This window comes from Sapajus apella, unplaced genomic scaffold (genome assembly GCF_009761245.1).
Source record: "Sapajus apella isolate SASKATOON/1434 unplaced genomic scaffold, GSC_monkey_1.0 scaffold1, whole genome shotgun sequence".
NCBI lineage: Eukaryota > Metazoa > Chordata > Mammalia > Primates > Cebidae > Sapajus > Sapajus apella.
The window spans coordinates 89,315,998-89,328,128 of NW_022436941.1; positions in this window are offsets into that span (position 1 = coordinate 89,315,998).

The following is a 12,131-nucleotide window of genomic DNA, read 5'->3' on the forward strand; positions in this document are numbered from 1 at the left end:
GAAGGAAGGAAGGAAGGAAGGAAGGAAGGAGAAAGAGATGAGAAAGATTGGTAAGGAATAATGACATTATTTTGCATTTAAAAGTGTCATATTTGCTTGATATTGAAATAAAATTCTGGTTCCTATTGCAACTACTGAAAAAAAAAAAAGTTTCAGCCCTGAATGTTGTAGGTTTAAAAAAGAAAATGAGAGATTTTGAGAGCTCAGCCACTGCAGGAGCACGGCCCCTAGCCCACACAGTTAAGGTATATTAGCCACAAATATGTGTCCATTTGAGTTTTCGTTCTGAGAATACACCTCATAAAGATATAGAATCACTCCCTCCTCCTACCTCCCAAAAGGCTGCACAGTGTACAGTATGTTACATTTAAATAAAAACAATAAAAATGTTTGGAAAAGAAAATTTAAATATTGTCCTTGTTTGTTTTATTAGTCAGAAACTCTACCTGGTAATAAAGAGAGAAGCTCAACTGTTGTGTGCATGGCAGGATGTGGTTAAATGCCCCACAGCCCCAAACAACAACAGAAAAAAAATTACTCAAACGTTTGTAAGGTTTCTTTAATGTTTCACATGTGTGAGTTAGCTATCCTTACTCTAATAACAACCAAATGCTTTCAAACTTTTCTGAGTATTCAGGTCCACCTAATTTACACAGTGGATAAAGAAAAATGAATTGGAAACAAGGATGGCTCGTGAAACAATGGAAGACTTCTGGAGGACAGCCAGGTGGTTGCAGAATCTGATTTCAAGGGGATGATTGACCAATGAATTTGATTTAAAAATTAGAGAGAAAAAATACATAATAATGCCAGTTGTTTCCAGGACCCAAGCAAGTTTATGAACCCAATTTACATACATCAGCATTAATACTGCACAGTTCTAATAATTTCGATGTTGCTAATTCAAGGCTTATAATTATTCAGCAAGTAAAATTTAACGTTTTCATATTAGTGAAGGGTTTAGCTGGCCCAAACTTTGTCTAAAGATGTGTGTGTGTGTGTTGTGTGTGTGTGTACACATACATAGGAAGCTCAAAATATTTAAGAGAAGATGTCTAGTACATTCGAAGTAGGACATAAACATGAAAACAGATACCATATTGATTAAGAGTTCTTATTTATTTCATGAAGCAGGACGTTTACAACTTAAACAAAAAATATATATATATAATGAAAAGAAGTATCTTTGAAGGATGCTCAGGAGAAAAAGGAATTCTGAGTTCTATGAGTACTTAGAAATGAAGCAACAAAGATCTGCTTCCTCTCAGACTTCATTTTTCTCTTACTTACCCTTTATTCGTTTTATTTAGTTGGCTACTGATTGCTTCTAGTCTACTTCTTTCCTACTCCAAACTGAAAACCCCAAACTCCTTTACTACAAGATCCAAAAGGTAAACATCCTAGTTGCAATTCTTATTAGCCAGGTTTGAAAAACATAACAACCTCTAGACCGATCAGTATAAGAGATTTGGGCATTGTGATCGGCCAATCTTCAGTGATGTGACCACAGAGAGGCAAGGTGCAGATTTTGGCAGCCCACACAACTGCAACTAGTGAAGAATAGTACACCAAGGAGACAGCAATGCTGAGCAGGTGCAAAAGCCAAATGGTTGTTTGCTACATCTTATTAAATGAGACTATTAACGTAAGCACATTTTCTATTTCCCACCAATTCCAATTATTCTTCACCTATTTGTCCAAATCAGAGAGGTTTCAAGATCTTTCTCTTCCATATGTTCTTCACTATTGAAAGATTATATTTGCTTTGCTTTGTTTTAAGCTAAGAGTGGGGCCCTGGGTATAACTAGGCTCACTGGGGTTTTGCAAACTTTATATTGGGATGAATGCAAGTTTTCACTGAATAAAAATCTGGTCCTTCTACTTCAGCCTATATCACAACATGATGTTATCAATGTTTCTTTCAGTTTACCACAAGAGTATGTGCTAGTATTTTCAAGTATATCAACGTATAGAAAAAATCTGAAACCCTGATGTCATTCATTTGTAAAATAAAAAAAGAAAAAAGGCAAAACCTGCTTCATGTCTTTTACTACATTCAACATGTGACAAAAGAAAAATTTATCACCTAAAGTTTATCTATCCTTTTGCAGAAGAGTAAAAAATAAAACACAAAATGCACTTACAAGTGAATAATCTATGAAAAACACCTTCATAAATACCATGTGTTAGTTAAAATGGAATAATCATGATCTAGCTAATGATGTCAAAGGAATTGGTCTTGTTCCTATGTGGCTAATAATGATACGCATCTTATACACATCCTAAATGCCTAAATCATCTTAGTTTTCCATGTGCCTGTTCCATGATAGCAACTAAAGGCAACAATTTCATACACAGGGAAAAGCCATATGCCAACCATACATGCATGTGGCATGTATTATCTTATACATTTTTATTATCCACCACAAAAGAGCCCATGTTCATTGTTTAATTCAGGCAACTGGATCCTCTAGAGATGAGCACAACAAATGAAGAATCAAAACACCCCATGTTCCTCATTACAACTGTAAATTGAACATATGCCTTCATACAACTTAGGCAGTGACCCTAGATATAGAATAACCAATTGCAGTGTGGCCTTAGCCCTCCTAAAGTTTGGTTTTAATTACCTTATACACATCTTAAATGACTAAATCATCTTACAGTTTTCTAAATTATTTAGTTATTATCTCCGTGGTCAATTTAAGCTGCTGACAATGCAAATATTCTTAGTGAGGTCTTTCAAGGGAAGCAAATTAAAACCAGTGTTTCATGAGGTATTATAATTTTTGAAAGACTGCTTTTTATGGTTACAAGAAGTATTAAGGCTGGGGTCACTAATCAAATCAAATCATCATTAAAAATATTTTAACATCAGGTATATAAACACTAAATGTCTTGATAGCCATTTTTTTCAGTGACATGTCAATATGTTCAGATATCAATGGTATATAAGTCAATACCTATAACATGTTATGAAAAAAATATCTATTTTAGGGAGCTTTCCCACTGAGGAAAACAAAAGAGAAACACTGAAAGATGGCATGCATGTAAATAAAGATACAAACAATATCTTATTTGCTTTCCTGACAAATTAGACACTGGGCATGAAACGCATTTTACAATTTGTGTTTACTGTCATGCAGCAAACCATGAAACCAAATGCGATTTTCAAGTCAGTGTCAGCAATCATTTTCCTCATCTTATAAAGTTCTGCATTTCATCCTCCAGGATCTCCTAAGAAATAGTCAAATCAGTATATTTCAACTGCAGCAATTAGCTTATCTTTCTCTTTCTCCTCATTTTCAGTGCCAGGTGATATTAAGTAACTATGTAATATGTATTCCTCTATTAGACTCACAAGAAAGTGATAGACTTTATTTGGACCAATCATCTACTTCGGCTGATTCAAATGAGCAAAGACCCCATAGTAACGTTTGTAAAGAATGTTGGAGGCAATTAGTAATGGGAACCTGGAGTTATTGTTACATTCTCCCTACCAATTTTTAAATATTTCTATCTCTTTCCACATATCAGTATTCCCTAGTGATAACATTAATTATCCCTAATCATTTAAATTAATTAATCCTAGTATTGGGGAAAAAATTAAACATAAGGACTACTATGGGTTGAAGTCCTAATTCCCAGTACCTATCAATGTGGCTTTATTCAGAAACAGAGTCAATGGCTTTAATTTAGAAGCAGGGCAATTAGTTAATTTGAGGTCAGGCTAGAGTAGGGTGGGCCTCTAATCTGAATGATGTCTTTTTGAAAACGGAAAATTTAGACACATGCTTGCACACAGGTACAACTGTCTTAATCCATTCAAGCTGCTATAACAATATTATTATAAATAGAGTGGCTTTTATAAACAATAGAAATTTATTTCTTGTAATTCTGGAAGTCTAAGGCCAAGGTGCCAGTTTGGCTGAATTCTGGTAAGAGCCTACTTCCTGGTTCATAGATGACTGCCTTCTCACTGTATCCTCACAAGACAGAAGGGAGGAAGAAGATTCCAGGATCTCCTTTATAAAGGCACCAATCCCATTTAAGAGGGCTCTCCCCTCTTTACCTAATCACCTCCCAAAGGCCCCATCCACCTCTTACTACCATCGCATTGGGGATTCAGTTTCAACATAGAAATTTTGGGGAGACAAGCATTCAGTCTATAACAAGAACACCAGATGAACATGAAGGCAGAGACAGGGGTGGTGAGTCTTCAAGCCCAGAAACACCAAAGCTTGCCAGTAAACCACCAGAAACTGGGAGAGAGGTGTGGCACAGATTCTCCGTCAGGAAAAAACAACTCTGCTAACACCTTGATTTCAGACATCTAGCCCTCGGAATTGTGAAATAATAAATTTCTGTTGTTCAATTCATCCAGTTTGTGATAGTTTGTTACGGAAATCCTACGAAACTAATACATGGCCTGTAACTTAAGAGCACAGAACTCATAGTTGGGAAGTGGTCTGACACACCTGGAATCATAAGGCTTTTAGTCAGTGCAGGAATTGTTTGCTCTAACCTTCATATTAACAAAAAAAATTCTTTTGTTGTTAATATGAACCTCCTAAGGCATGCATGTACAGTTTTGCTCAGTAAATCTTTACCCACAGTTTTGGTTTTGTCTTTTTTTTTTGGTAATATCCCCATAGTCATGGGGATGACATATGACCATGGTACGCTTTTCCCTCAAAGTTTTTGCATGCTTGTCCCAATGGCCCTACACGTAATAGGTTTGAATAACTACATTTGACCTATACCTCAATATGCAAATTAGGTAAGTTTGGTGTAGGCCAGAAAATTGAGTGTGGAATAGATATGCTATTGAGTGTCTGATTTTTTAAAATTCTTGACCTTATCTGTTTATTAGAGAAACAAGAAAAAATATAATCAAACCATTATACACAATATAAATCTATTCATGGCAGCCTCCATTAACTTCTGATGATTTATAATAGTTTCTATGGAGTAACATATCTCTTAATGATTTCTTTACACAAAAATGTTTGAAATTACACGATCAAGGAGACATGACTACAAAATAATTACACTGGCCAACATATCAAAATTTATACATTCAAATAAATATTGCCCACTTCAGATTAGAACATTAGAAGACTATTGATATTAGTCTTCATCTTAGAAATTAGATGCTCTCTTAACCAACTCTTACATCCTGCCAATGCATGTGTTTGATCCCAGTGACTTGCATCCTATCCATGGAAGTTTATACCAGGGATAGGTAGCCGGTCCCACAATCATTTACTGTCCTAGCTTCTGTCTTTTTTAGTCTTTCTTTCCCCAAAATAATTGCAGAATTAACTTCTGAGTCTAAGTGCATTACTAAACTGGTTCCTTTCCTGTGTTCCTACTGTGTGCAACTACAAGATAGGTAAATAATAAAGGTCCCCTTCTCTGAACACTTTAGTAAATTCATCTGGAACAAACAATAAATAAAACAAAGGAATGCTTGTGTCATGTAGCCAAAAACTACAAGGACCTTTGTAAGTACAGTTACATTTGCCAAACCTTCTCTCCTAATAATGTTATTTATTTATTTCTCTTTTTTTTTTTGAGAAGGACTTTTACTCTGTAGCCCAGGCTGGAGTGCAGTGGCACAATCTCAGCTCACTGCAACCTCTGCCTCCTAGGTCCCAGTTCAAGCAATTCTCCTACCTCAGCCTCCCAACGTGCCACCATACCCTGCTAATTTTTTTACTTTTGGTAGAGACGGGGTTTCACCATGTTGGCCAGGCTGGTCTTGAATTCCTGACCTCGTGATCTGCCCGCCTCGGCCTTCCCAAGTGCTGGGATTACAGGTGTAAACCACCGTATGTGGCCAATTATCTTATTTCTTAAAAATATTATTGATCCATTAACATCTACCCAGGTTTAAGCACCATAATTCCTTAATCACTATCTAATGCTTCACAGACTTTCTAATCTATCATTCTTCTTTCATAAACATAAAAATCTCAAACTGTCCTTTAATGTTACAGGAAAGTAAAAGTAAATTTAATATCTTTTTAAAAATATTATTATTTTACTTTTTTCTTTTTTTTGTTGTTGTTTTTGGTTTTTTGATTGTCCTTTAGGTTCTGGGGTACATGTGCAGATCATGCAGGATCGTTGCATAGGTACATACACAGCAATGTGGTTTGCTGCCTCCATTCCCCATCACCTATATCTGGCATTTGTCCCCATGTTATTCCTCCCCAACCTCCCCACCCCCCACTGCCCCACCCCTAGCTCCCCCCAGCAGATGTGTGATGCTCCCCTCCCTGTGTCAATGTGTTCTCATTGTTTAATACTCGCCTATGAGTGAGAACATGTGGTATTTGATTTTCTGTTCTTTTGTCAGTTTGCTGAATTTAATATTTCAACTAAAAATCTAAACTCCTGGGCTAAGAAACTTTGTTTTCAAATTATACTTGACCCATGAGAGAGTCTATATTAATGATCTTCTCTGTTATAGACACTGTTCAAGGCAAGGATTTCACAACCTCCGTGCTACTGATATTTTATGCTGGACTGCCCTGTACCTTGTAGAACATTTAACAGCATCCATGGCCTCTACTAACTGGATGCCAGTAATGCTCTACCAGTTGTGACAGCTAAAAATGTCATTAATTTGGGGTAAATAAACATTTTTATAATATTGAGTTTTCACCAACCACATACCTAATTTTTCATTTCCTCAAGCCTTGTTATATGATCTGCACATTTCTCATTAGGTTTATTGCTAAGTATTTGATAATCTTTACCATTTTGATTTCTGCTTTGGTGGTGATCTTTGTTCATTATATATTTTGACTAACCATGAGTTTGTAATTTTAAGTTCACATGGGAAGATGTATTGTCTAGTGGATATTTGGGGCAAAAATCCATTCTTCACTGATAACTTACTGGTGAAGCCAATAGTATCTAAAATGCTGACAGTGCTTTGCATCTTATTCTCCTATCTTCACCATGTGAAATTCCATCTCCATTGAACTGTTGGTAGTTAAATAAGCAAAGAGATATCAGACCTTCAACAAATTAGGCCTCTGCATAGGAAATAAAATTATGGTGGGATAACCCAATGCTAAATGATTATAGGAGGACTCAGCATTCAAAATACCATAAATAGACTTTAAGACACAACACAGTTTTATTACCAGAAAACGTGTTTAAAATTTGGGTGCTGTATCAAATGCAGCAAATTAGTTGAAATGTTGATCGCTCTCCTTCTACTTTATTTATTTTATTTTATTTTATTATTTTTTTGGAGATTAAGTCTTGCTCTGTCCCCCAGGCTGGAGTATAGTGGCACAGTTTTGGCTCACTGCAACCTCTGCCTCCCAGGTTCAAGCAATTCTATCTCAGCCTCCTGAGTAGCTGGGGTTACAGCCGTGTGCCACCAGGCCTTACTAATTTTTGTGTTTTTAGTAGAGAGGAAGTTTCACCATGTTGGCCAGGCTGGTCTTGAACTCCTGACCTTGCGATCTGTCTGCCTCAGCCTCCCAAAGTGCTGGGATTACAGACGTGAGCCACTGCACCTGTCCTATCCTTCTACTTTAATATATTAATCTTATAAATGAGAAAACTGAAGTTCATTTTACTTCCTATAGCTTACTGCTAGATAATGAAGTTGGTGTCCGACTAAAATCATTCTTCTTTCTGTTACGTATGCACTTTCCAAAATATAAAACAAATCAGAACTATATTCTTTATAGCCCAATGTTCAATTTTCAGAAATGCAATTCTAAGGATAATAAAAGTGTTTCATTTTAATGACACATCTTACATTGTGGATACTTTGGGGGAGGAATAGCATATACTTTTGAATTAGAAAAACATAACTTTTCATGCCAACTCTGCCAATTTCTAGAAGTAAACTTAGAAAAGTTACCTCATTTAAGGTAAAAAAATGAACAAAGATCTTGGATAATCATTCCTAACACTTGGGATAGTCATAAGGACTGAATATTATCCTCTTTGTTAACTGTTTTGTATAATGCCTGGCCAGAATTAAGTGCTCAGCACATGTTGATTTTCTCCCTTTTCTGGTCAGTTGTGAACATTTATTAAAGTTTCCTTATGTGCTAAAGTAATGACTGGGTCACCCTCAAACTCTCTACATTTTCTCAGGGGATTACTTTATTACACAGATTTCAAGTTTGATTTGTGTAGTATTTCTTTTTCAGAAAACCTTTTTCTGACTATTGACTAGATCATCATTTTATATCAAAATCATGTCTCTCTCAGCACTGTGGATTACTGGGTACGGGGCCAGCTCATGAGGTGGTAGTTTGTTCCTGAACCACAATTTTTCCTCTTGGGAATATGGCCTTTCTAAAGCAACAGAATACAAGATAATGTGCAAAGAACCAAAACATGAACAAGGCTTTCTTACCACAGGAGGTGGCAAGGAAGGGACAATGTCTGTTAGATGATTGGTTTAAAAACCAAGAGAAACTGGTATTCCATAATGTTCTTTTCAAAGGAAGGGTGAACCCTAATAGCATAAATGGTTCTAGAAAAGTTACATGTCTTAGTAAAACAACAATGGGTTAACAATAATGTAGTTTTTTACCCCAACGCAAAGCATCACTTTTATAGAACATGAAAGTGATAATTGTCTAATGCTTAGGGAATAAGGGGCACAAGAAAATGGACAAATCTACCTTGAATATTATGCTCTGTAAAGCCACCTGTCTTCTGTTACATTTTTAATCCTTACATAAATAAATTGGGAAATGAGGACAAGCATGCCTATCATCTCTAAGTAAACAATTCAAATTTTAGAATCCTGGGTGGTACATGGGTGGAGCATTGCCCAGATCCTAGACACGAGGCATTATTCCCCGACTGCTAAGGGCAAGTTGCATGTCCTCAGCAGGACAGTGACATCTATTGAAGGCTCATAAATCGTGTCCCCCTTGCTCAGCTGGGGATGATTCTATAAAGTCATCCCGAGTGATCAGCTAAGACATTTGTTGTGTCTTGGTCTCATGTTAGATCTTTCCTGTTCTTAATCCTATTTTTTCACTCCCACTCACATACTCCCAAGACATTCCTCAATAAACTTCCTACATGAAAATCTCCACAAAAATCAACTTCCTCTACAATTAGTGCTAAGACATTCTATAAGTGTATTTTGTTTTTAGGAAAAGGGTTATTTGAGAAAACTGTAGCAAATAACTTATCCCTTCCTCTGAATCATGGTTGCCTCAGTTTTAGCTTAATAGCATGTGAATTTAATAAGTCTCCTGGAGAAACTTGAAATCACACAACTCTTTCTAGGAGCAAATAGATGAGGAAAGCAACAAGTTTTAAGACTAGCTTGGAGAGATGCAACAGCATTGGATAGTAAGAGTGCATTTACAATCCGGTTCCAGAATATGAATTAGAGGCTCATGGGCACTGAGCTATGTGCCAAGTTAGGCAGAGGCAAAATGGTAATTCTCTTAAGTTCTTTCCTACTTTATTTTACTGGAGAAACAGCAAAGAGAACCTATGAATATACAAGTTATGGTGCAGAAAACCTAAAGGTTAGAAAAATATACTCAGATATTCCAAAAGGAGCATTTCTAAATGTTTCTTTATAGAAAATAAAAACTTCTACAAAGGGAAAATAAAAGGTATGTAGATACATAACTTCACTGTAAGAGAGTTCATCAGAATTTACCTTGAGTCCAAAAACCAAAAGGTAATATTTTCAAAACTAAGAAAACTTCCAGAGTAGCCTCTTCAAACAGTTTCTGAGGCCTTAATTATATATTTGTATTTTTGTAAAGAAAATTACTGATAACAATTTGCTAATTTTTTTCCCAATGTTTCCAATGTGCTGTGTTGAAATTTCATTACTGGGAACCTCAAGTATCATTATTCAGGACAATCCCCTATTATTATGTTGGAAATGGAATTTAATTTTAGGTTTCCAATTCCTAGTCCCAAGTGGGACCTAAATATCACAGAACAAAATGTCATGCAATGAGATCGGATGCTAAAGTATGTGACAATAACCAGATGTTTCCCTAATAATTACCAAAGAGCCAAAGCCAGTCAAAGAAATGAGATACAGCATTTCTCACAAGTCAGATGGCATGCAACATTGTCATTAACCATGTTGGTATTTGCCAGTTTATGTTCTGATGAGCAAACCCTGGATGTTGCTGAAGAAACACAGAATAAAATGCAAAGTATGGTTATTTTTATGAAAGATGGTTTTTAAAGTATATTTTAATAGTTCCTAAATAGGATAATTCATATGATCAACAATATAACCCAACTTCTAATCAAAATACGAAGTAGAGAAAAATAGGTTTTTGATTATTCTACTAAAACCCCCTTGTCATTGTTCTGGCCCCAAACACATTAACAACTTTGTCATCTGTGAGACATCTGACAAGGCTTTTTAGAAGAAAAATGAGAAATATGAGAGATTTTCAGCTTAGAGATGAAGAAGCAAAATTAAAACTGACCAAGGAACTATTGCACCACCACCCTGCCCCTTCAATACTATTTATGACACAGATCTGAGTCTTAGTTCATGGAGGGGTTCTTTATCGTCAATGCCAAATCGCCAATCTCAGAGAGCGGATGACTTTTTTCAGGACTGACACCTCTATTGCATCCTGATGTTCAGTTTTAACACCATGCTAAGCTGATGGCCAGTAGTGAAACCAAAGCTGAAAAACAGAAATAGTCTTCAACCCCAGTTGAGATAACCAAAGCTCCATGAGGCAAGGGCAAATATTAGTTTAATGGATTAGAGAAAACACTTCAACAGCCAAAAGTCAGAAATATAGATAGAAATTAAAAACCCTTTTAAAGTAAAAATAATCTTAGATTAAAATAAGTTTTAGAGGTAATCATATGGTGTAAATAACAGATTGACCCAAGAAAAGTGAAAATAATATATATTTAATTTATCTTCCATGTGTATTTTTTTTCTGGGAGCTCCAAAGTTTTGTATGAACTAATATGAGATATTTATTTGTTTAATATAGGATAGGACAGCAATCTTGGAAGTGTTTTAAGTTCTAAAATGTATCCTTGAACTTTTTTCTAAGATCGCACTTTTCATTATATCTAAGACATCACTTGGTGACTAACACACAATGTTCTATAGACAGGCTTTACAAAAAAAATTGTTTGTTAAGAAATTGTAAGCTATAAAAAAAAATGTACTGTTCCTTTTTTCCCCACTTTTACAGAAATAGCCTTTGATGAAAAGTGCATTTGCCTTCACCACTCCCTGTATGCAGAAGACAGCAAATAGGTAACCCAGTCAGTTTGGAGAGTGAAGGGTCAAGATCTGCCCCTATGACTTTGTGCAAATTTTTCTTTGGTTCATTTGTTTTATCTGATGCAATGCATTCCAATTTATGAGATACCATAATGTATTTAACTTTCTTCAAACTGATACATGTATAGGTCATTGCTAAATATTTATAAACATTGATGTAGTAAACCGCCTTGTAGAAGGCCCTTTGTGTACAAGGGCAGAAAGCCTCTATAGTGTGTAACAAAAGGTGGACTCAAGGGTTGGAGTATATTTGAGCTTGTACACAGGTTGTCACATTGCTCTCCAAAGTGTCTCCAAAAGGGAAGATTTAAATGTTAAATTTTACATGGTTTGTGTTTTCCTATAAATAATTTTAAAAAAAATCTTCCCCACCTTAAAGTTGTAAATGTTTTCTCATAATTATTTTTGAAAGTTTGAAGCTATATTTTCACACTTATATTTTCAATTCATGTACAATTTATTTTTGTTACAGTGTAAGCTATGGATAAAATTTTATTCTTTTTGATATGGATAACCATGGTATCCCTATTTATTTCAAAGACTACTCCTGTCATACATAGAATGACCATATATATTATTTCATCCAAACTGAAAAGTTTCTGAAATTGAATGGGGACATTATTAGTAATTATGGTTGGACAGCTGGCATAAGTGGGAAGTATCACCAGCAAGCTGGGACATATAGCCATTTTACTTATAAATCGGATTCATAGATAGATAGATAGATAGATAGATAGATAGATAGAGATATACATACATATAATATATATATGGGTCTATTTTTTGAAACTTTAGCCTCTTCTATTAAATTTTTGTCTATTTCCACTGCTGTATA